The sequence below is a fragment of the Pholcus phalangioides genome, unplaced genomic scaffold, assembly GCF_987345545.1.
Source record: "Pholcus phalangioides strain wild (caught in Gottingen) unplaced genomic scaffold, Ppha-v1.0 ptg000013l_1, whole genome shotgun sequence".
Lineage (NCBI taxonomy): Eukaryota > Metazoa > Arthropoda > Arachnida > Araneae > Pholcidae > Pholcus > Pholcus phalangioides.
Window position 1 is genome coordinate 23,393,598 of NW_028301606.1, and position 23,255 is coordinate 23,416,852.

The 23,255-nt window shown below is 37.1% G+C and overlaps 1 protein-coding gene and 1 pseudogene across 1 annotated transcript in view; one reads left to right on the forward strand and one right to left on the reverse strand.

The window, feature by feature from the left end:
- The first annotated feature begins 11,724 nt into the window (after positions 1-11,724).
- Positions 11,725-23,255, forward strand: part of SERCA (ATPase sarcoplasmic/endoplasmic reticulum Ca2+ transporting SERCA) — an 87,384-nt gene continuing 75,853 nt past the window's right edge. Inside the window, exon 1 of the mRNA XM_089240927.1 lies at positions 11,725-11,986. The gene's annotated coding sequence lies outside the window, so the exon portion shown is untranslated. The remainder of the gene's footprint in view (positions 11,987-23,255) is intronic.
- LOC149078806 (5S ribosomal RNA) lies at positions 18,260-18,370 on the reverse strand (annotated as a pseudogene).

Here is a 23,255-nt window from a genome sequence, read left to right on the forward strand (position 1 = left end):
TTTCCTTCTATTTCCAGTTCCCGTCAGTAACAGGAACGATGATGAAGCTAACGATCAGCCTTCTAGTATCTTAAAAGAAAAATTTGCGCACGTGTAGCGCAGCTTCTAACTTGAAAGAATTGGTTTAAGACAAAAAGGGAACTTGGTACAATCGAAAATTAAAAAAAAAAATTAAGTAGAAAGAAAAAAATCGTTGAAAGCATTTCTTTTGTGTAGTTAAAAGTTTTTTTTTTTTTACTTTTACATCGTTTACCGATTGTTCCTGCGAGTTTGAAGAATTAGGGGAGAAAAATAAAAAAAGTGTTGGAAGGGAACTGAATGGATTGAAGAATGGCTGTGAAAAAGGACCTCTGGGACCTCTCTCTTATTTGTCTTTGGATATTTTTCTTTATACTTTCAGGGCCATCTGTTCTTTTTTATAGACATATGCGTAAGGCTTGCATTATCACTCACACACACGCCATTCTGCTTTGCTTCGCAATGTCGAAATTTCACTTTCGAGAACGGATCTGTTTTTGAAATATTCTTGACAGGTTAGAAGTGACATTGGTATCCATATGATTGTCACAGGTAAGGGGGAGGCGACATGTGACGAGAAAATTTAAAATACATATGCAGTTTGTTCGGCTCTAAAATAGTCTATGTCTCCGTGCAGTTCAGTATTAAGTCAGCAAGCAAAGATCGAAAACTTATAATAAGCCCAGTTTAAGCCTTAATTATTTGCAGTGCCCGAATGTGACGTGATGAATGTCTGGCAAAGCTGAAATCAGTGACTCCCCATTCCGTGACTGGGGTCAAAGATCTTTGGTTAATCAGTGAATATGTATTGCTCAAATTTTACGACTCCTAAAAATATGGGGATCAGGGAAAATGCCTCACTTTCCCCCTTTGAAAATCGGGCCTACGTGGGCAAGTGATTTTCGGAATTCATTGCGAAGTTATCACCAATTTTCTGTTTTAGATTTTTTCTCGTCTTTTGAAGATGATGAATGAGTTTTGACGTTATTTTTGCTTGAGATTGATCTTATCTCATGTAAAATTATGCTAGTGATTCCGTTGTACAACTTTTAAAACATTTCTGTCAAAAGAGCATGGATTTAGAGCTGTGATTCCCCTCTTTTTTTACCGTTATTTGTACTTTTTCGAAAATATTTGTCAAATGGTAATAGATTATTACTGATCAATTAATTAAATTAATATATATATATATATACTGATTAATAATTTTCATTAATAATCTCTGTCACCTCATAAAAGATGAATTTAAAGCAAAGAAGATTAGGAAGACCACTAAGATTAGCTGGTCCGATTTATCGGGTCGGCTAATCGATAAATTGTTAATCGTGGTTAAAATTTTTAGTTGAGTTAATCGAATCGATCAAATTCGATTAAAATTTGATTATGATCTTTATTAAAAGTTTGCGAATTGACTTGATTTTTTTGAAAAAACTGATTAGATGTCTTATAAATCATGTTCTATACAGGACATTTTGGATACGTGACCATATTTGAGAATATTTTAATCAATATTTTGATCTAATTATATTCACCCAAAACTAATAATTTCAGTTTCAAATTGAGTTTTATGGGAGTTTTAGAACATGACCAATATTCATTGTCTCCACTGTGGACATTATTTTTCTGTATTCTTGGAAGTATTAGTTCATGTCCTCATAATTATCAATTCGAAAGGAGTTCTTAGAAAAACAAGCACCAGTGTAATCGGAAGTAGTTTTGAAATCAGTGAATTATAACTAAAAATAACCGATTTTTTTTTAAAAAACGACAACGTCCGAGTGAAGAAATTGCAAGTTATGGTAATTATGTTCAGCATATTAAATTGCTTGAAGCGGGCAGCCTCAATTTCTTAACCTATCACTATACTTGTTTATATCTACTGAATAGGTGGGTGAAATGAATGAAATATATTTTTATAGCATCTATTAATATTATATGGTCACAAAAAAATTCGATAAATCGATTAAAACTTTTTGATTAACCAGTTAACAATTTTAATCGATTCCCAACCCTGAAGAAGATGTAAATGCGCATAAGTATAATTACTATATTATATATAACATGACATGAACACCAGGACACTGCCACCGGACTTATCCCGATGCCGAAATCTCTTCCAGACCAGTTTTTTTTATGGCAGAGCTGGGAAAATTAATACATTATAGCATGAATGAATGAACGCCAGAACTTTGCCACTAGACTTATCCCGTTGCCAATATCTCTTCCAGCCCAGCTTCGTGGCAGAGTCCGGAACACTCTATTTTGTGTCAAATAATGATAATACATTATAGCAGTGATTTTCATGGTAATCGTCACAACCCTTTGCCAAGGGTGCCGCGTTCAGCTGGAGATATTGATGATTGATTGTTTCTTCCATGTTTTTTTGAAATGGCTCTTTCTAGACTGTTCTGGGGAGATGCAGATAAACGACAATAGGATAAGGGAGACCGCGATAGGTAAACGTTTGAGAACCCCTTAATTATAGAATTTTCGCATTTTTGTAAATTTACTCTGATTGAAAATTATTTCTCCATAACAAATATTCTGTATTTGATTTTTTTAGATCAAATCTTTATTATTTTTGTTGAACAAAAAGATGCAAGCATTTTTTGGTCTCAATAAGAGAGATAAAAATCACAAACATAAATAGAAAAAAAAAAATTACACCTAGAAAGAGGGATAAAATGTGAATATATGCCAAATCATGATAATCTGCACAAGGTAGACTGTTCTATGCAGTTTGGGAGAATTAATGAGTTTATGATGAGTTATATGAAAATAATCAAAAAATCTTTGAGGCCCAAACTTTTGATAAGGAAAAAAAAAACACAAGTTTTTGCAGTTTGCATTGAATTTTTTAAAGAAAATCAAAAGGTCTGTATTCGTAGCAGCGGACCGAAAATGTCTTGTCATCGTAAATAGGACATGAAAAAATAATATGGGGCCACGTCTCTAGTTCATTTCTATTGCATATAGTGCAAATATTATCAAGGTGAATTTCGTATATATTTTTTTTATTACGTATTTAAATTTTTTTTTTATCGCATTGGAGGTGAAGGAGCATTACTAATCTTTTAACAGAGAAAGTCGCATTACACTTGAGGTGATCCTCCAGCCAAAATCTTCACGAATTTGAAGGTCGGAAAATGAGAAAAGTTGTTAATATTTCAGCGTTTCCACAATCAGCTAATAAAGCTTTCCACAATAAGCGTTTCCTAAATCAGCGTTTCCCAAAGTGGCAATATCGCCCTCTAGGGGTGACGGAATGATTCGAGGGGGGGGGGGGGTGCTAGAAGTTAAAGGCTATAACATAGAATTCTGTGGGTTGGTCTGAGTAGAAAGGCGATGAGAGAAAACATTTTCTGAAGAAGGGGTTGATGGAACAAATAGGACAAATTATATCCCAGCCAATCGTCGTTCAAAATTATAGGATCCTCATTTTGTTTGAAATAAGAGAAGCCCGTTTCATCGATATTTTTCCGTAGCGATATAAGCCAGTTATAATTGGTATTAGTAGGATTCACGTTTGTTGATTGAAAAAAATTTTTTAGCATTATTTCTGGAGTCTAATGATTCTCTAAACGTTGTAAATGGAGCTAGTATCTTAGTAGCCGACTTTTGTTTTTTTTTAAATTGACAATCCGGGCTGTCCCAGCTCCGATTTCAATATGAATCCTGGAATATTTCTAGGTAAGCAAGAGTCTTCTTACAAAAATTAAAAAAACTTTGCTCCATCTCAGGATTATATCTGAAATATAATATATAAATTTCGGATCCGTGTGAAATTGACATTTTTGAGAAACTTTAGAGATGACAAATGACTTAAGAGAAATGTAGACAAGCGTGTATATTCGCATCCGGAAAAAATGACATGTTTCAAGACAACAACAATAAGTCGAATGAGATTTTAACGAATTCTCACATGCACAGTATTGCCATAAAGACCAGCAAAAGAATCTCTATGCTGGCATTTCGTGTATTCGATTCGTAAATGTAGGAACTTTGGGATTTTGGAATGCAAAATAGTCTTTTCAACTTCATATTTTTATCATCAGTGGTGTAACAACATTCTCAAAAAAAATAGGTAAATTTTTTTTTTCTTCGGAAGTACATTTTAAGAAAAGAGAGCCGAAGAGAAATAACAACTGGTTTTTCTCTAATGCTAAAGCTATTATTGAGTGCAGAAAAGGCAGAACAGAATGTTCATTGTCTGTGTTATTGTCTTTAAGAAAATCTCCAATTATTTCCACTTCGACATAAAGTTTCATCTAAACTATTTTTATGGGCGTAAAGTATTTCTCTTATCGAATCTGGAAGAAGATTCTTCTCCTGAATTCTCCGACTTTTTCTGGATTGGACCAGATTTCCCAAAAGACTGTCCAGGAATTCGATGTCTCACTGCGCCAAACTCGCAGATGTCGGGTCATTAAGATCGGAACGAGATTCAGGTTTTCGTGCATTGTCTAAATGCGTCTATTATTAGATCGGTTGATGTCACTCTTCCCTTTTCTCCACGTATCCTTTTGCGGGTTTCCAAATCTGATTTTCACACAAATGATTTTCGCCCGGTCGTTGAATTGATTCTTTTCTTTTTTGTGTGTCACAGGATTGAAATTTTTGAATTGTTTAGCATATGTAGATTATGAATTAGAAATAGTTTCATCTAACTTTTTTATAGTCTATACGGGTTTTTTTTTCATTTTATCATTTTGATCCTTATAATCTCGTTTCATATTCACAATTCCAGTGCATGCTTCTTGTATTAAGGTACTATAGATATAAATAGTATCGAAAGACACACACACACATACGAGATTTTTCCCCCTTTTTTTCTTTTCAACATTTAATACCTATTTGAATGTCTTTCTGTTGAGCAAGTTTTGCAAAGTCTTCTGATCTCATTCTTTCTGATAAATATAAAATTTTTATCATCTACCATCAATATAAATATTGAAATGTTTTTCAATTTTTCTAATGATTTTGCTTAGCAGCACACTGGAATTTATTATAAAATTGTTGTTAGTGCATTGAAAGAATCTATAATGTTCAGGTTATTAGTAGAAAATAACGTAGTAGCTTCCGCAATTACGTAGAAATAATGGTACAAAATTTTTGATTTTCCAGAGAAAAATCTTTTCTTTCTGTAGTTATGCACCAATCAATCATTTTAAAATCATGAATCGTTTTCTTTAAAACTTTGCACCGCTAATTCAGTGATTCTGAAAGGGTGTGTCGAGGCACCCTAAGGTGCTCGTTTTATTCGGTCAAGAGTGCCGCGAATGCGTAAAATGATTTTCGAATTGCTGCCGTAATTGCTCTCGAATACACATAGCATTAGATCGTTCCGCAAGTGTGAAGCATTCTTGATGCAGTGCATCTTTCAGCTGCTGTTCTTTTTTACTAAAACAAAATTTTTGTGGTAACACAGAGTAGAGTTGAAAGTTTATTGAGATATGCAGTCTGTGGCCGGCCGAGAACCGGCTAAAAGACGCCTACAAAATACAGCGTAAGGTAAGATGGCAACGAAAGGTGTTGGTCTGGAGAAAAGATTTTATTGTAGTCTTCTTGAGCTATCTTTTCCACTTCCACAAGCCCAGCAACAATAGGTGCATATGCGGGGCGCATAGCGAAACAAAATAAGGCCCATTGAAAATATCGGGTGATTGATAGCCAACAAAATTAGCCAATGTGGTGGTCGAATAGTGATAGTGTCGGGCTCGCATCGCGAGGTCCCGGCGCCGCAGGTTGGTTCCCGACTTCGAGGTGCGAATGCAAGCTAGGCCTTTCCGTTGAAAAGTCTCGCCACAGAGAGCAACAATCCTACAAACGATACAAATATTCAATCATTGCACTTCACTCACTTCACTTCTGAAATATAGATGATGGCACTGAAAAATCAAACACAACACTATATACGCACTCAGACCGAGTTAGGTATACACGTATTTACACTTCCGCCACAACTCGCTAGGTAGTAAATTGCCCACGGCGATGAACCTGAGTTGTGCTCGGTTTGAAAGAAAGCCAACAAAATTTTAGAAGATTTCAGCTCATATTGAGATTCCTGGAAACCAAATTGCATACTCTGCACGATAAACGGGCCAGAAAACAGAAAAGGCAACAGAAAAAGACGGATCCCGATTATTCTGCTCCTCATACCAGAACAAAACCGAATTGATAGAATTCTATCTAGACGATCACCCCCGTTACTCGGTCTAGGTCGAGAATGGACTCGTGTGTTTCGACCGAGGATAACAGCTTCGCAGGAACAAGTTAAATATCCTATGAATGGCAGTGCTAATCCTTAGGCGGCTCTATCCATAGTTGGAGAAATGTCGAGAAGAGAGGGGCCGGCTTCTGACAGTGAAGGACAGTTCATACTCAGATTCAAGATTTCAATGTCATATTCTCGATTACGATTGGACGATTGACTTACGCGCATACAATTGGACAAATTGATTTAGAACGGACTTTCTGAGCAACGGCGGTTAATTTATCTAATTTATTTGTGTTCAGGCTAGATGCTGTTGGACATCGCCGATTTTAGAAATTCTGATACCATGAACTTGTTCAGGCTACACGTGATATATACGCACATTAGACACAACACTTCCGACATGCACCAATTCGTTAGTAGCTCCCCAGAGGAATGTTCACGAGGTGCATGTACGTTGTAGTTTCTGTCTGGACTAGATCTTCAGTCTGTGGATTTTGCTGTAGTCTCTCATTAGTTCAAATATTTTTTTACAAGGTATTCAATATCTGTGATCAAACGTTTCATTTTAGGCGCTTGATGTAATTAAAAAAAAAAGAAAATATGGCGATAATAATGCGCAAAAGAGTATAAATATTTATGTAGTCTGTCTATGGAGGGAATGCATCAGTATTTCGGTGGTTTCGTGAACATTTAAATCCAAAATTTCAGTCTAGAAAATTGGGATCAGAGTGGATGATCTGTTTCATGGGGTGACGATGTCTTAAAAGTGGAAATCGCAGAAAACAGAACTAACCATTCGGAATATAGTGGAGTTCACAGCGAAAGAATTCCTGAAAGTGCAATTCACAAACATATCTTCTAACTAGGCAGAAAAAAAAAACTTTTATGAATTGATGTTCAACTTGTGATGCGTGCTTCTGGAATGCAACGTTTATTGTTCACTACAAAAAAAAATCGCATGAGATACAATGTTTTGTCTTATCTAACAAACTAACCAACCATAAAATTCAAGTTTATTGCATCACAACAACTAACTTCGCTGCCTTCAAAGTTCTTATTGTGGAAAAGGATTAGCTGTTGTAGATTTTTTATGAGTGGATCCATATATATTCGCTATGGTCATATATATATATTTTTCATTTTCTCTTGTAATCACCTTGTTTCACGAATCGTCTATTTTTTTTTATGCCGGCATTACGCTATAAAAGTTTCATGAAAGTTCTTTTTTAAAACTTGAAAAATACAACTAATAAGCGTATTGGTTACATTCGAGCGAATGTAACTAATGGGCTCATTGGTTGTTTTTTCAAGTTTTGTAAAAGATCTTTTACCGAACTTTTATAGTGTAATCCCGGACTTGCCCATTTTTGACCGCTCTTCCAATGCGTGACCAAATTAGACATATATATATGATAACTGGTTACTTGAATAACATATTTGAGAAATTTCAAAAAATTAGACATTAATTTAGTATTTTTTTCTTTGTAATTAATGTAAATTTCCAATTAACTTATTAATTAATATAAATTGATTTAAGGAAACAGCTATTTTCTGGATATTATGAGAGTGTACCTGAAAAGAAAAGTCATCTGGTCTTCGCCGGGACTCGAACCCGTTTCCTCTTCAAACCGGGCAAGCATGCTACCATCTACATTCACTGGAGAACACGACCCTGCCTTCATTATTTCACACGGCGTGAAGTAGAGGCATTAATAGCCTCTCTCAACCCTTACAGACCCAATCCCGAGATATCTTGTCAAACTTAATCTGCTCTACTTCAGTCACCCCCGAAATATCTCGGATTCTTAAAACGCTTTTATTCCGACATCGACGAGCCCAATGGGCATTGAAGTTGTTTTTATAGTCAAACATGTTTTTCATTTCTCTTCCCACCCCCCCCCCCCAAATCTATCAACTGCCAGTGGGTGGAGTCATTACCTCCCTGTATCTCTATTTTTTTTATAGGGGGTAATGCTCAAAGATAGATAATAGGAGAGAGAAAGAAAAGGGACTATGTTTTTTCCCCTTTCCTTCAGCACAGCAAAGAAATATACAACTCAGTATAAACAATACAAAAAGATTTTTTTTTCTCACAAAAAAAAGTATTTCCCTTCCTAGAAAGCACACTTCATGACAAGTGTCTTTGTATCATAGTGAGGGAAATAAAAGCGATGGACGGAGTCAATTTTCTTCGTTTTTTGTTGGGGGAGGGAAGCATTTATCAGCTCAATCGGGAAAAAAATTATTTCTTGAAAATTGATGGCAATTTGTATAAGGAAACAGTTATTTTTCCGGATAATATATGCTGAGGTGAACTCGGAAAGAAAAGTCATCACGTCTCCGCAGGGACTTGAACCTAAGCTCCCTTGCATACCGGGCAAGCATGCTACCATCTACACCACTGGAGACATGACCCTGCCTTCCTTATTTCACGCCCTGTGGCGTGAGGCGCTGAAGTAGAGGCATTAGTAGCCTCTCTTAACTTCAGGAAATGGCCCCCGGATGGGACAGTTTAGAGTTACATAGATGACTTTTCTTTCCGAGTTCACCTCAGCATAATATCCGGAAAAATAACTGTTTCCTTGATATCTCGGACTGAGAAAAAAACCATTTATCTCACTCTAAATTTGTATAAGGTTTAGTGATTTCCAATATGTTAGTTATAATGCGGATCACGAAAATTTTAAAAACCATCTGAATGGTTAACTTCAGCAAATGCCCCCCCCCCCCAAGTGGGACGGTAGAAACGGTTAAATTCATTTAATTAAAATAATTAGTAATTATGATTTTGGGGAACCTCATGTACCATGTGATCAAAAAAATTTGAGAAAAAACTTTTTTTTCTATTTAGAAAAAATTATTTCTGTTGGTCATGGGGAAAAAAATTCCAGATCGAAAATCAGGGTGAAATTTCCAAAAATTTCATTTCTGAAAAGGCATAAAATATCAAATTTCTTTGCAAACAAATTTTTAAAAATACTGTGGTGTTCATTAGAACTTTTAATAAAAAAAAATTGAATGAAAATTTTTAAACAAGGCGTTGCGCAAATACAACATCAGTCAAAAATGGCTAATCAGAACCCAGGGCCGGAACTAGATGCTTAGTCACCCGGGTCAAGCGCGCATTTTGACGCTTCCTTGTAATGTTGAAGGAGAGGTTTCAGAATGAAATTTTCGCCCTCTCGGGTCCAGCGCCCCGTGCACAAGACCCGCCTGCTCCCCCGTAGTTGCGGCCCTGTCCGAACCAATTGAGTAAATGCCCGAAAGATCAAGTTACTTACGGTATTTCGATACACCTTCACCTTTTGGATTAAGATTTTTAAGTTCAAGAGTTGATTAGAAATGACTAAAATTCGTTGTAAAATTTCCTGTGATACACCATGATATTTTTTTACATCAATATTTAATTTCTCTCTTTTTACTTTGCTGCAGTAGTTTTCGAAAGGTGGTCGGTAGACCAGGGCTTTAAAAATTTCAGGTGTTTGAATTCTACCAGGGTGACTAAAAAATTGATATTGGTGCCAAAATTTTTCTACGTGTTATTGCTAAATTAAAGTCTTAGGACAACGCAAAATTTTCCGAATTTATGCCACCGTGCCTACCAGCCTGGGAAAGAGGTTCTAAGTCCCCCGGGAAGGTCAGGAGAAAAAGATAATTTTGGACCTTTCTTTCTCTGGGAGTGGGGGGGGGGGGATTTCTCTTAAGGGATTGGAATAGCGCCTAAATTTGTTTACGATTGGTCAAGCCCTGCTTGCCGTATACCCCGGGGTCTTCAAGATGTTGCTACGTGCAGGGGTATCAGAAATGTTTCAGACCTGTAAATGTTCGGCGTGTGCGGCCTATGTAGAAAATATTGTTTTTGAATAAATCCTGGGGTACCGTGCTACAATAGACCGGAGATTGCTTGAGCGAGCACCCATAGCACCTCCGGCTCTAACATCCTTTCTACTCCTTCTTTTTCTTCTAAATCGAACGCAACACCCGTCTATCGCCATTGGACAATTCCATTCCTACACTTCTGGCTGCTATAAAGCAGGGGTTAAACTACGGGTCGAAGGGGCATACATTTCTTTGAAAGTAATAATTGTAAATTAATGAAAGTAATAATTGTAAATTAATGAAAGTAATAATTGTAAATTAATGAAAGTAATAATTGTAAATTAATGAAAGTAATAATTGTAAATTAATGAAAGTAATAATTGGATATTAATGAAAGTAATAATTGGAAATTAATGAAAGTAATAATTGGAAATTAATGAAAAAAGTATTGATGAGAGAAAAAGATTAATGGAAGAAATAATTTCAGAATGAGTGAAAGCTTTCAATGATTTTGGGATCCTGTTTGATTCGGGCCCTGAGCTGGGAGTCCAGTCCAGTCTCCCACAACACGAGGAGACTGGTTTCCCACACCGACTGGTTTCACAAATTTTGAAAACCGAAAAATTATTTTTTTTTAGGAGCATAATCATCCATATTTTTATGGGCATCTTTTTTCAGCCACTTCTTTGGGCAATTTGCCTGTTATGGTCTTTGTGTTTATATTTGTATTTGTCTAAGTGGATACAAGCCCCTGAACGAGGGAGGGGAGCGAATCACCGAAAGTACGTATGACGAACTGGAAAGGGAGTGAAATGTCCGTCCTTCCACCTATGCCAATAATAGAATTTTTCCACTGAACGGGGTGGCGATCGCTTCCCCCCTTCTGTATCTGCCTACGTTTAGGAGTGTTCAATAACGAATTCGAAACATTTCTAATCCGAAATATACCCATGGGTCGCAAAGTTGATTGTGTTGTTGATTTTGGGTTGAATCTAAAAAAAAGGAACCCCCTGTGCTAAGTTGTCTATGAGAGTGGGGGGGGGGGGGGTTCACAATAAAGTTAGGCCTCTTTTGGCCTGTGACATGCCCACTTTCTCTGAGTAAATGATTATGTGCTAAGATTACAAAAACAAAGAAACAAACTTGTTTGTGCTAAGGCCCTATTCGAGAGGCTATAGTTTGTGCTATTCATCCATCGTGCCTCACGACCCGTTCTGCCGAGCTGCTCTAATTTGTAAGGCAACACCCTAACTTTGATGCAACTTTCTACTCCTCCCCATTCTTAGCGACCCATACATCGTGCTAACGAGGTGCGACCCATCTTTAGCAGATATAGTACAATGGTTGTTTTAGGTATACATTTTATCAATTTCTTTCTCTCTTCTTCTTCCTGGGAGCCATTAGACCTTGAAAGATTGTATCCTCCCGGATCCGGAGACATTCTCCATGACTGGCAGCAGGAAAAAAAATGAGAGGAACAAAAGGTATCATCACAATTGCAAGGAGAAATACAAAAGGAGGTTGGGTAGGTAGGGAGGAAGAGAACCGGTGAAATAGAACTTCTAGATTAGCACACATAAAAATACGGTAACAATTGTCTTCGCATGCTGCCACCAGGGGGCGGTGGCTTCGCTCTGATATACACTGAAGGATTTGTTCTGACTGATCTCAGACCTCGTAAGGCAACGGGGGGCCGTCGTCGACAAACGCGCGTGGTGCGGTGACGGTTTTTATTATTATTTTTTTTTTAAGTTTTTTCCCCCTCCGTTATTTTTCCTGTTTTTATTATTTCATGTTGATTTGTGCGACATGGTCCGGCAGTGAGACCAACGAATCCGATTTGTGAAAAACTTTTATTTTTCCACGTTCCTTATATACGAGAAAGGACTTATTTATTGTGCTGTATAGGATTTTGCTGGGACCACGAGCAAGGTGAGTGAAACAAAATCATTTTAATCCAGAATCTCACACTCACTAAGAGAGAGAGTTGTGATCATTCTTTGTTTTTCTAATGAATTTCTTATTATGGAAAAAAAACAAATTTTGAAATTTGGCAATAAAAATTATTTGTGCACCAATCAATTGCATTTTTTATTCGACTTATCAGTGAGTTGATCGTTGAATATCCAATGGAAAGTTAGATCTTATACTTGAGAAGAAGTTAAAGAAACAAATTTTGAAATTTGTGACGGCAATAAAAATAATTTCTGCAAAATTCAATTGAATGTTTCACTTTTTTTCAACTTTTTTCCCCCAGTTAGTTAGTAGTGAGTTGATCCTTGAATAGCCAATGAAGTTTTATATATTATGATTGACAGAAGGTTCTCACTGGACATTTACACTTGAACCAGTCAATGTTATCGTCACAGAAATAGTTCGAATTTCTCTTGGAAGAAATTAGCACATTTAAATAAGAACTTCGTAGCTTCTTCCAGTGTTAAAAGACGTAATGTAATGAAATCCGAAAATTTTCAAATTTTGTGTTATGCAGACTCCAGTTTTTCAGTCCCAAAAAAAAAAAAAAAAAAAATATTAGGTTCCAATGCCAGGTTTTTAGTCGTCATGGTGATCTGGCGCCTGAGATTTGTCAGGTCATGTTATAAACTAGAATATAAATTTTAATGTTCTCAAAATTGTCCTTTCTAAACAACAATTAAAATTTGAGTGAAAAAAAAATTTCTTAGGTTTTCTCTCTTTTCTTTAAACGCCCTTTTTATTACTCTATTACGCATTTGAGTGTGCTTTAGTGTTTTTCGCTTTTCTCTGGAATTTCTGAACATGTCTGGGAGGAAAAAAAAACACAGTTTTATAAAATAATTAATATATTAAATTCTCTTGTTCTATTTACTGACTCTGAATAATCGAAGATTTAAGAAAGATTGTGATACGCACTTCTTCCTGAACCGGGGAATCCTAGAGAAAGAGAAACAATACTAGAGCATGAGCTTCATCAATTCTTGATGAGTAATAAGGTCGTAAGGGTTTTTAGGTTTGGAAATTGCTAATTAGATCAATGCATGAATACTAACTTGCTTCTCGAATATAATCTGGAAGAATTGAAAAAAACCCGAGCTACTGGCCTTTGAATTTCCACTACGTTAAATTTTCAGCTTCTTTTGATAGATGTGTTTAACAAAATTGATCCATGAATAAGACAAATATTTTCTATTTCTAAACAATATTCAAAATTTGAGTATAATTGCCTGGGTTTTCCTCTTCTTTTCTTCGAACCTCCTTTTATAGGATTTGGGCTTATTTTTTTCAGCTTATTACTCTTTTCTGGAATCGCTTAAAATGTCTCGGAAAAAAAACACGGTTTCATAGAAAAAAATTAATTATATTAAGTGTTCTTATTTCATTTGCTGGATCATAATAAGCGAAAATTCATGAGAGAAATCGGAATACTTATTTGTGAACCGAATGTTATAGAAAGGAACTGACCAAAGCTATCATAAGGCGGATTAATTCATGATTAAGCCATATTGATTAAAAGTTAAAAATTGCTAATTAGATTTCTTCAATGAAATCTGGAAGAAGTGAAAAAACGAAATACTGAGCTAGAGTCCTTCAAATTAACTAAAAAAGAAAAAAAAAAAGAAGCTCTTTTCACTGCAAGGAAAATGAAGCCGATCTCCGTCCCGGTAAATGGAAGCATCTTCAATATTAGTATAACACACTACACCGAATAAAAAACACGGAAGTAACGTGCAATGGCCGAAATAAACATTGTTTTAATGTGTAACACTTCTGTTGCCGAAAACTGATGGATATATGTCAGAAATATTATTATTATTTTTCTTCGAGTGGATTGTCTCAGTGTTATGATGGGAGGATTTATTTTAAAACAGAAGGGGGGCCATAAGTCATTTCGTTTTGTGAGCGTTTTTAAGAAGCCGCTGACAGCGATGAGTAGCCGGTTTAAAAATCCCCTCCTTCAGCTGTTAAAGCGCTGCTCATAAATTTTCATCTTCAAAAACATCCCTGGGATATAGAAGAATGTTTCTCTTAGCTTTTATACTTTATTTTTTTTTCCCCTCTAGTTCTAATATTCTTCTTTATTACAATGTGATCCAGTGTACACTCTATAAACAAATAAATGAAGTGAATGATAGGATTAAAAGTCATTCATCGTGTTTCTTTTTAACTATGTGTCTATTGAGATTAACCCTTTCTTAAAATTAGTTTATATCTTTTTCTGATTAGACCGCAAGAATATCCTATAAACTAGGGTTCTTTTTTTTCCAATTACAAGTTTATCTAATAGTTTCGAGTTTTAAAACTGCATATTTGAAGATTTCATTGCATATTAAAATTTTATACCTTTAATTTATACAAAGCCTGCTGCCAAAACAGGTGAATTCCCCAACAAAAAACGTCTGGAAAGAAAATAAGGTGTAAAAACTTGGGAAAGATAAGAAAATGCACACTGAAAGTAAATATATAATAAAGAAATATTAAGAAATATTAAAACACAGCAGCCCAAAGTCAGAAATAATTCAGAAAAGTTAGAAATAATTTGGGTTGTAAATGACACCAGAGAAATATTTTATTATTATTGTTTATTATACTGAGAGAGAATTTTTAGGTTCGGAATAAAGTTTTTTAGTTATTTTTGGGTTGTAAGTTAACTGGACAATATATGTTATTTGCAAGTGTTCGCAGAGAAATGTTTCGCCGCCGGGCGGTAGGAAGAAACGTAATACCTTATACTCAGAAGCATGGTATCATAATCACACGTATTCAAATACTTATGACGATGCCTAGACGGGAATTCACTAAAATTAATGGATGGTTCTCTCCGTGAATTTTTTTTTTGGAGAATCGCTATTATATCCTATGATTGTTTGAATCTTGAGATCGAACTTTTATTTAAATGTCATTGGTTTCTTTGTCATTTTTAACATTAGCAATTATTTTTGAGTTATTATTCGATTGATCTTTGTTTTCCACGCCGACATAAATCCGACTAGAATTTAGTTGGTATTGTCTATGCATTACAATATCAAGCATTTTATGGTGCTGACTACGTGTGGGAAAAATGAATGAACATTGAAATATAAGAAATCCCGACATGATCAACATTATCTAGTTAGCACGTCTAACTGGGCTTTCTCTCTGCAGGATGATAAAGATGACCCTGACTTTACCCATCACATTTAAACTTTTTTTTGTAATTAGCGTTATTATGCATGTAAAAATTTCGGTTATTTAATTTAATCAAAGAAAAGCCTGCAGTTATTAAAAAAAGGACAAATAAAAAGTTTATGAATGAAGAAAAGCACCACATCAGGAAACTTATTGAATCATCTAACCATTAAAGCATCTTATTGAATCATCATATAATTACACGAAGATGCAATCAATCATTTTTGTGAAAATTTCCAATCCACGTGCGATATTTTTATCTTAAGAATAGGTTATGTACTCACTAGTTTAATACGAAAATGTATTGAATTGAATGCCTTGAAAACCTTTCCTCGTAGACTTGCAGTGAACACTATCATTATAAACGGTAAGTCACATTTTAAACATGTGTTTCAACATTTTCGTTTTTCCGATTATTCTGAAGTGTGTTTCAAAAGTTAAAAAAAAAACTCAAGAACAATACGAGTTTCTCAAATAAAGATTTTCATCTTCGATAAACTCGATTCTATCTTTCATTATCATTCTGTTCGACAGTTATCTGAATAGTTTGTTTCTATTTCCGAATAACGGTCGGTTGGTAAACCCAAATTGACTAAAATTTTGCTTCTTCAAACTGTTTCGAGCCGGTAATGAAACATAATTTTTTTTTCCTCTCTCTCACTCCTATTTCTTTCTCTACTGTACAGTCCCATTAACGAGGAGCAGGTGTTTCCGTTAATGTCCCAGCATTTCTGCGGGTTCTTCCAAGGTCCCTTTCCAATTTTAGATTTCAACTATACTTACGCCGGGTTCGGGGTGTTCATTTCGGAATGTTCACCGCCGGTGGTCTTTGCCAAGTTTTAATTCGCCCAGGAACCCCAGAATAAATAATTTGAATACTTTAGAGCTTGGCATAGAGGACCTTCTTCTATTCAACTCCCCTCCTCCTCCTCCTCCTTTTCTTCTCTTCTGTTCTCTTAACTTTCGTGGCGTCAGCACCCGATGGAACAAAGCACGCTTTGAAACAATGTACGTAAAGGTTTGGATTAAAGCCGAAACGTCCTTGTGCTTGAAGTTAAGAATTCGTTTATATAGGCTCTCTCTTTTCAAAGAACAACGTCTCAAAAAGTTGCGAACAATGTTTCTCCCGTTACTAAAAAAGCAGATGTATTTGCCAAGGTGATTTGATTCTGTGTGAAAGGTTTATGAAGCGAAGCCGTGTTGAAAGTGGTGGTTGTGCCGCTGCTGAATGGTTCCGTTTTCAATTACAACATGAATTCTATTGTATTCTTCCTTTATGTAATTTTTATACTAAAATAGATCAATCTTATGCAGGTTTTTTTCTCCCGATTCGAAATTTTGACGTGAATATACGCCTTCAGGACCGAGGGGAGGTGAACGGAATAACTAGTTGAATAAAAATAGCTGAATTTTCTCGAATATATCTAAAAACGACCAGGGGGTTCTTAACCAAAAGGTTGCAACCAAAAGCTCTATTAAAGAGCTTAGAGCTAGCATTAAAGTACAAAGCTTCTTAATACAGCTTTGGTTGCAACCCAAACTTGTTTCGCAGTGACTTCTGAGATGGGTCGTTCAAATCTACTTACAGCCAGTGATTCTTGAGCTGTAGCTATATGGGTCAAGACTTGATTCGCAGGGGCTTCGTTCAAATCAATTGAGTCTGTCAAAGATTCCTGAACTAAGATCAAGACCCAAACTTGATTCACAAGAGCATCTGATATGGTTCGTATAAATCCACCTACAGACAGGGATTCTTGAACTAAGGATCAAGACCGACCCAACTCCACTTATTCCTGTTTCAAATGGGCTCATTCCGTCACTGGTTAACTAATTTCGAAAAACAAACAGCGCCATGGGTCGCGAAGCTGATTTTGTAATTGATTTTGGGTCGCGGCTGAAAAAGTGTTAAGAACCCCTGTACCAGACAAATATCAGTAAGTGATAGAGCTAAGTATCATCAGTACGGCATCCAAGACAGGGATTCTCAATTTTTTTTTACTTTCGGGGCATTTCTAATAATTTCAAATCTCTCCCGGCACCCCTGCCGAATCTCGAAGAACTGCGGCGTCACCCCTAAATTGTTCTGTAGTTCTCTAGCTATGCTTCCTTCTTACTTATTCAGTTCAATAGTGAGGTCAAGGGTCAAAGACATTTCTCCAGAACGAAGTGGCATTCAGCCTGCTTCGAGGTCCCATCTTTCCAATCTGTCAAATTTCATTAACCTTTTTCAGCGTTTTTCTTCAAGTTCCCCTGATCCGCGTTATATCTGCCACAGTGGAAATCACTGAAACTTCTGCAAATTCCACATACATTTTTTTCTAGAAAACTTTTTTTCCGATTTTGTATAGGTGAGAGGGACCCGTCCCCAACACCGAGAACAACAATAAAATAAAACAAGGAAGAGAAGCATTTTGTCTTTTTCCAGCATTTATACGATACGCATATTCCTATGCCACCCAAAGCGAAAAACTGTCTCTCTCTCCTTCTGTTATGAAACTTTAAGCAAAATCTGGCTCTGCCCGTTGGCAGTTGATCTGACAGGTTAGGGGTGGGGTATGGAAACATGTTATGAGCGGAAGCAAACTTACACTGGAATTTACTGACTATACGAAATATGCGGATTATACGGAATACACAAATATTATTAAAAAAACACAAAACTTATCTGGACTCGCATTGCCGAAATAAGAGGGTTTTAGGGAAGCAACGATATCTCAGAATTTCCGAAATATAAGGCATCAAAAGTTAAGTAAGGTCTCTCTCTCTTCTCATTGACGCTGTAAGGGTTAAGGCTAATTTCTTATTTATATTTCCATATCAAATCATATAATCGATAGAGCAATTATTACATCCAGGTTAGATCATGGCCCCCAGAAAGATAGGGCTGAAGCCCTGAGGGCCCGGGACAATTGCCATCATTTTTTGTTCTTTCATGTTATAAATTCACTATAGAAGGGCCCCGCCATAGATCCGACAAACCAGTCACGGCCCAGGCTCTGTCCCTCCAGGGATATAAGCCTTTTACCCTTGCGGGTTGGGTCGCGCTGGGGAGTAAAGTGATGCCAACAGCACGTGGTGTTCCCATGTGGTCACCCTCCCACCGCGCCCGATGCTGCTTAACTTCGGTGATCGGACGAGAACCGGTGTTTTCAGCTTGGTATGGCCGTTGGCCCCTCCATAGATCCAGGCCAGCTCCAGTATATTGGGGTTATGGGTAAGATTGTTTTCTCAAACCCAAGACATCCTAGTGGAGCACATAGCGAATACGAACTAGGCATATTCAATAGTTTCTCCAGACACAGAACTTAAGCGTCCGAGTGTTCCCGTGGTAAGATGCTCGTCGTCCACTATGCTATGAACGTTATCGTCAAGGTCCACGGGTTCGAATCCGGCTTAAGAACACCAGAAACAAGTTCCTGGGGCGACGACCGATAGATGGCGCCTTCATTTCACACCCATCTCCACTAGTTTGAAATTGCCGTGTGGCGATACATAGTAGGAGTATAGGCGGTAAAGTAGACACAGAGCGTTTCTCAGAGGTTCCCACTCATTAATATTCCGGAATGAACCACTCATTAAAATCAGAAAAAATTTAATGATCGTAATTTATTGAAATGCACGACTTCTAAATTTTTTTTACCAGCAATCTGTCTCCATTGTATATTGCAACAGAGAGCTTTCGCATCCGAATTCCTTCGCAAAAAACAAAACAAAGCGAGTGTTAGAATATGTTACGCGAATTAACTGCACCCAACTCAGCCGTCGTACCCTGCGCAACGCTAGCTATGTATCTTACTGTAGCCTACTGTATATGCATTCCTTGATGTTTCCGAAAGCTTTTTCCATCTTCTTATCTTTTTTTTTTAGGGTATTAATACCTTTATATACATTTTTAGATCAGTGCGAGAGAGAGGAAAGAGCTTAGTGTGTATGTGTGTGTGGAGATTATTATTATTGGAGGATGCAAAGTTTTTTCTAGTAAGATTTACGATTTCGTTCGTGCCTCCTGTTCGTAATAAAGTCGTAAATTTTCCTCAGAGGAAAGAAAGCACAGCGAAAGGGTGGCTGCTGAACTCCTCGCTTTTATTATGCGATATGTTTCGGTTTTTAGTCTGAGGGTGCCGATCATTAAGCCATTTGTATAAACCGCCAGAGCAAATGCAGCTGATGTAACCCGTTTTATATATTTATTTTCCTCTTACGTCACGTGTTTATGTGTTTATGCAAATATGTATGCATATTCGACACCACCGGCCATACCAGCCTTCTGTTTTTTGTTTTTTTTCTTTCCCGACTTCTTTTTTTTTTAAATCAGCTTTCTCTTCTTTTTCGTTGTTTGTTTTTCTTTTTTTTTTTTGAAAATTATAGCTATTGTCTTGAAAGCGGGAAGTTATAAATGTGTATATATACGACTTTCGGCTCTCTGTATATTTATTTATATATCTGACCGGGTGGGAAAAAAAAACAGCAGGAACACATAAATCGATGATAAAAGGCATTGTCTTCAGCGCGTCATGTTAAAAAAATAAATAAATAATACAATGGAAAATTTAGAGTAGTAACAAAAGATAGGGAAAATGGTTTCTCCGTGACGTTCATCAGGTAAATTAAGTTACGCACACAATTTTTTGAAATGACTTCATCGATAGATAATTCAGTTATATGTTTCAAGATAACAAAAAAACTGCGTTTTATGGTCCTGCATTTTGTAAAACATGGTCTTGATTTCAAAAAGGTTTTTTTTTTCCTTCAAGAAAATAATTTTCAGCATATTTTGCGTTTTATTTTCGTCGCAAATCAAACCGATCAGAAAGATGGTTGGTGAAGCTGGTCAGCTGAAGTTGGTTATTTTAACTGATGTCCTCTTCGTAAAATATCTCGTCACAGAGAGTAATTACGTTCAAATTTCATTGAGAAAAATGATTATTCAATGCATATTTCCTCAGTTCCTATTCGGAAAACAGATGGTAGAACCTCTACACACATAGTATTCGTGACAACTAGTACGTTCGTGCCTGCATAGTTAGGTTGCACAGGGACTCACAATTCCGACCCGCCTCTTTGGTGGTGGTAGACCGTGGTTGTGTTCGGCTATTGAAACACATTCTGCATGAGCCTTTAAAAAAAAACGCGTAACAAAACAAAATTACCTATTTGCCATACTGTAATACCATGGAGCACGATAATGTGCACGATTTTTTTCCTCAGGCATACATTCATACTAGTGCTTCTACTTAACCGTTCATGCACCTCGTAAACATTCCTCTGGGGAATTTCTAACGAATTGGTATAGGCCGGAATGTATTTTTCGAGTTATATGTGTGGCTCCTAACGAATTTATGTAGTAAAGTCATACTACTAATTAACGGTGCATGCAACTCGTAATCATTCATCTAGGCCCTAGAGTCTAGCAATTTATAACGAATTGGTGTATGCATTAATGTATTGCACACATGTATGGGTGCCCCTAACGTGTTTATGTTCTCAGAGTTATGCTTGTTTGATGGTGTACTGGTACTACCGTCTCTTTTCTATGTTTTGAGGAGAAAATGGTAAATTTTCATCAAAGGTGATCATAAGAGTCTGCCTGCTCTCCTCTGCAGAGAGGCTTTTTCGGATAGGAGACCAGCTCGCATTCGCATGCCGGAAATGCTGTATATACCACACAAGAGATCGATATCACGATCAGGGCAAATGCCCCTTTTGTCCATGCGAAAATCCGGCCCTTCAAATACAAATACAAATACAAATACAACGCCACAACAGGCAAAATGCCCAACGAGGTGGCTGATAAAAAGATGCCCATAAAAATATGGTTGTCATATGTTTCAAAAATACAGCAACCCAATTAAAAATGCAATTAACACAAATTACAAACAATATATACACATGATAAAATATTATACGATGCCCATAAAGATTACTTATGGTTGTCTTATTCTAAGAATGGATAGCTTCTCGATTTACCCCAACATGTTTATCGTATTTCTTTTTAAACGTGTCAATTGTGTTACAATTTACTACCTCCGGGGGTAAGCTATTCCATTTATTAACAACCCTATTGGAGAAAAATTCCCTGCGACACCATAACCTTGCATTGTCCCTCACCAATCGATACTGGTGTCCCCTTGTAAAAGCAGTCGATTGGCGGTGTACTAAAAGTTCATGGTCCATCCTATCCATCCCATTGAAAATTTTGAACACTTCGATCATATCTCCTCGACACCTGCGTTCATCCAATGTAAACATATTCAAAAAATGAAGTCTTTCTTCATAACTCAAGCCCTGTGTGCCAATAAGGACACGCGTAGCTCTTCTCTGCACCCCTTCAACCAAGTCTATGTCCCTCTGTAGGTATGGTCTCCAAAACCTTACAGCATACTCCAGTCCAGGACGAACTAAGCCTCGAAAAAGAGGAAGAATGACTTTAGGAGAACGCGAAGAGACCTTTTTGAAAATGAGACCAAGCATTCTATTCGATTTTTTGACAACCGCTGAACAATGTTCAGAAAACTTAAGTCGCTCGTCAATGAGAATTCCCAAATCGGTGACTCTAGTTGCATCCGGGATAGTGACACCATTCAACTCGTAAGAGAACCGTGGGTTGTTCGAACCAAAATGAGCGACCATGCACTTATCTACGCTAAACGTCATGCTCCATTCATTTGCCCATGCTGCAATCTTGTTTAAGTTGGTCTGGAGCAACTCCCTATCGCTTTCATTCCCGATTACCCCCATTAGCTTCACATCATCTGCGAATTTGCTAGTAATTCCATCGATACCCTGATCGAGTTTATCGATAAAAAGTGAAAAAAGTATGGGGCCAAGGACACTTCCCTGAGGAACTCCACTTGTGACGTCTGTCCAACCAGAGAATTCCCCGTTCACCATAACTCGTTGCGACCTATCTCTTAACCACGATTCTATCCAATTCAGCAAGTTGCCCCCTATTCCAATCTCGTGTAAACGCTTCAAGAGTTTGCCATGTTGGACCCGATCGAATGCCTTCTGGAAATCAAGGTAAACAACGTCGACATTTTTGCTCTTACCCAAAGCCTTAGTCACGTAATCATAGAAGCAAAGGAGGTTAGTTACACATGACTTCCCCTTCCTGAACCCATGCTGATTATCCGACAATACATTATTCTCGTCTATCCACTTCACAAACTGCCTTTTGATGATAATTTCCAAAATTTTCGAGAGGGAGCTCGTCAAACTCACTGGACGATAATTAGACACCACTTCTCTACTACCCTTCTTAAATATCGGAACAACGTTAGCCAGTTTCCAATCTCTCGGGACGATACCCTCAGCAACACTACTCCTGTATATCTGTGCGACTGGCCCCAACAATTCATTAGCACCTTCCCTGAGAACCCTGGGATAGATATCATCTGGTCCTGGTGCTTTGCTTGCACATACATTTCTTAGAAGATTTAGGACCTCCACGTCTTCCACTTGAATATCGTTGAGCGTTTTATTACCCCATGCAACACCCGTATATCGAATATCATTATCTCCATTAAAAACCGACGCGAAAAAGTCATTGAAAGCACTACACATGCCTACATTGCTCTCTACTTTTGAGCCTCCTATCGAGAGGGGGCCAACTGTCCCCTTACATCCATTATTGACGTATCGAAAAAATGATTTTGGGTCAGAGCCAATGTTATCTGCCAACCTAGATTCAACTTGCTTTTTACTATCCCTTATCGCTTTCTTCAACAGTCTTCTTTTATCAGTAAACAATGATAGGTCACCTCGTCCACTTTTATACTCTCTGAATGCTCTTTTCTTTTCAAGATAAAGGTTCCGCACGCTATCCGTGAACCATAGAGGGTGTGATGTACAAACACGCTTTTTTCGAACAAAGGGTATGACGTCGTGCAAAACAGAGGACAGCTTCGTACTAAATTCTTCCCATTGACTTACCACCCCTACTGATTCCAACCGGTCTTTGAAAACTTCCGCTAACCTTCTTCGCAAAACATCAAAGTTAGTTCTCCGAAAACAAGGAACCAATCTTTTGTTATCAACCTTACCCGAGGAAAAGTTA